Source organism: Aptenodytes forsteri, unplaced genomic scaffold (assembly GCF_000699145.1).
Source record: "Aptenodytes forsteri isolate BGI_AS27 unplaced genomic scaffold, ASM69914v1 Scaffold208, whole genome shotgun sequence".
NCBI lineage: Eukaryota > Metazoa > Chordata > Aves > Sphenisciformes > Spheniscidae > Aptenodytes > Aptenodytes forsteri.
In genome coordinates this window covers 454,115-457,389 of record NW_008794963.1, presented here as the reverse complement: position 1 = coordinate 457,389, position 3,275 = coordinate 454,115, and positions in this window count along the sequence as shown.

Genomic DNA, 3,275 nt, shown 5'->3' with positions numbered 1-3,275 from the left:
ACCTCAAGGAGGATAACTTGTCCTAGAGCTATTGTAACACTCTGTTGAATCAGATCAAGTCTTCAGCTATGTAACTACTTGTGGTGTAGAGATTTCATTAATCTCTCCCCTCCAGTTCGTTATCTATTTACAGAAATAGTTCCTAATGAGAGGACAATACCCTGCAGGTAGGGTTTACTGGAAGAGGCAGGGTGGCAAGGAGGGAGGGGAGATGAGTAACTTGGCCCTTAACCTTCTTCTTCTCCCTGTCCATCCTTTAGCCTCTTTCTGTGTGGCAAATGGATTCAGACACACGGTGTGAAGGCTCACACACAGCACAGTCCCCAGATCTGGATCAGGGTTGGATCCAGCCCTGCTTGTGTTTGCTATGCATTGGTGACATTCAGTGCTCATAGTATACGTACTGTACCATAAAATATGTGGTGAGAAATGTGTAGCAGCAATAAAAATATACTCTGATTAAATATTTTTTGCATGTTATCTAAAAGATACACAATGCAAATAAAGTCTTCTGAGAATATGAAGGAGAAGGTGGTGATTGGGAGCAGTCAGCATGGATTTACCAAGGGAAAATCATGCCTGAGCAACTTGATTGTCTTCAATGGACTCCATTTGTGGTTTCTGAGATAAAGGAATAACAACAAAGATGGGAAAGGGCTGCTCAAACTTAGCTAAGTAAAATGCTAATTAAAAATCAAGACAATAAAAAAATAAATGCTTCATGGATTCCAAATGCCAGTGCAGCAAGTTGTTCCTGTATTTGGTATGTCTGTAAAGGATAACTTTGCAAAAAGCTTCCTGTATCTCTTGGGAAGCTACTGGGATCGACTTTATCACTACGCACCAAGTTTATGATCAGTTGTCTTAATTCTGAAGCCATCTCCAAAGGCATTGCCTAAGAAATGTAGTCTGGATTCTGCCCAGCAACTTTTGGCCAAATGGGCAAGCAGAGGAGTAGTGGGTATTGAAGTAACATGAAGCATCTGAAAGGTTGAAAGTTTGAAGTGCATGACAAATTTTAAAGGAGGGGCAACTAGGCAAGCAAGAGGGAGTAACCATAAAGACTGAAGGTCTTACACAGACCCAAGATACTTGATCTCTGCTTTCAGCAGAAGCTCAATACCTCACATCCAGTTTTCTTGACAGTTTTCCGATTTATGTGAGGATCTGCTTCATGTTACTTCATTTCTACCTCCATGCAAGAAAGAAAGAAAGAAAAAAAAATCCAGGAAAAATAATAATAGCTACCACAAAAGAAAACAAACAAACAGGTAAGTCTCAGTTGCCGAGGCGAGCAGCTCCAGTGCCGGCACGATTGGCAGTGGAGCACACTAGTGCGGTGCACAGGGCAGGGTCCTAAACCGGGTGAACCTCAGGGGGCGCAAAGAGACCTGCCAGGAGCCCGCAGCTTGCGTGACAGCGGCTGACGAGACCTGGGCAGGGCCAGGAGCAACGGCGGCCAAGCCCCCCCCGCACAAAAAAAGCCCTTTGGGAGCACTAGTGACCAGGAGTGCCGCCAACAGGGCGGACAAACAGGGCGTGGCGTGTCAGCAAGGGCGTGGTGCATCAGCAAGGGCGTGGTGCGGCAGTTTGCATGGCTCTTTGTGCGGAAAGGCATGCAGGAAGGGCACTGAAGCTCTGCCAGCTCGACCAGGGAGCAATGGTATCCATCCAGCAGAAAGCTACGGCCTCTCTAAGCTCTGCACCCACCATGACTGACGCAGCTTCCCAGACAGAGCTGCGGTGGGAACACGCTGCCAGCCAGGTGTCAGGCTGCAGGCTGTGCCCTGCTCTTGCCCCAGTACCGGAGGGCAGCAGTGAGCACACCTGTGGGAGGTGCCCCCAGCTAGAGGAACTCCTCCGCTTAGTGACAGAGCTCCGGGAGGAGGTGAGTAGGTTGAGGAGTATCAGGGAGTGCGAGAGAGAGAGAGACTACTGGAATCGCACCCTACCTTCCCTGGGACAGGCCCAACAGGCAGACAGGACGCATGTTACGAGGATTCCCCATCCTCTCTCCGCCTGGCTGAACGCAGTGACTTAAAGGATAGGGGGCAATGGCGACAAGTCCCTGCCTGGCGCAGCAGGCACGTCTCCTCTGTGACTACCCCACCTTCCCAGGTGCCCTTGCCTAATAGGTACAAGGCTCTGCACGTGGAACCAAACAATAATGAGGACGATGGTTCATCTAGCCTGGAGGTGTCGCCAAGGTTAAGTCGGCCTACGCCCTGCATCAAAACTGCTTCCATAAAGAAAAAAAGACGGGTCGTTGTCAAAGGAGACTCCCTTCTGAAGGGAACAGAAGGCCCAATATGCAGACTGGACCCACTTCTTAGGGAAGTCTTCTGCCTCCCTGGGGCCTGGGTAAAAGATGGGAAGAGAAGACTTCCTACCCTGGTACAGCCCTCAGATTACTATCCATTATTGATTTTTCAGGTAGGCAGAGATGAAGTTGCAACTAGAAGTCTGAGGGCAATCAAGAGAGACTTCAGGGCCTTGGGACGACTGGTTAAGGGATCAGGAGCACAAGTAGTGTTCTCCTCTATCCTTCTAGTTGCAGGGAATGATGAGGGAAGAAACAGGAAGAGCCAGCAGATCAATACCTGGCTCCAAGCCTGGAGTCACCAACAGTATTTTGGGTTTTTCGATCATGGATCAGTCTACACGACACCAGGCCTGCTGGTTACAGACGGGGTGCATCTGTCTCAAAGGGGGAAAAGGATCTTTGCACAGGAGTTAGCAGGGCTCATTGAAAGAGCTTTAAACTAGATTTGAAGGAGGAAAGGGAGAAAACCAGGCTCACTAGAGATAATCTGGGGGTAGCATGCCAATGTTTGAGGGACGGTGTGCTAGCAAGGTCCTTCAGTCTGCCTTCTTCAGTGGAGGTAGGGGATGGAGATCCATGCGGCAGCAAAGACGCAAGGTTTATTGATGTGTTAGAAACCACAGAAGCCCCTGAGAATGGTCACGTAGGAATTAGGGCTTCTTCCCCCAAAGGGCAGAATCAATAGCCCAACTGAAGTGCTTCTACGCCAATGCACGCGGCATGGGCAACAAACAGGAGGAGCTGGAAGCCATTGTGCAGCAGGAAAACTATGATATAGTTGCCATCATGGAAACATGGTGGGATGACTCGCACAACTGGAGTGCTGCGATGGATGGCTATAAACACTTCAGAAGGGATAGGTGAGGAAGGAGAGGTGGTGAGGTAGCCTCTCGTTAGTCTCCTAACACACGTTAGGGAGTGTTTTGATTGTCCTCCTTCATGTCTCATATTG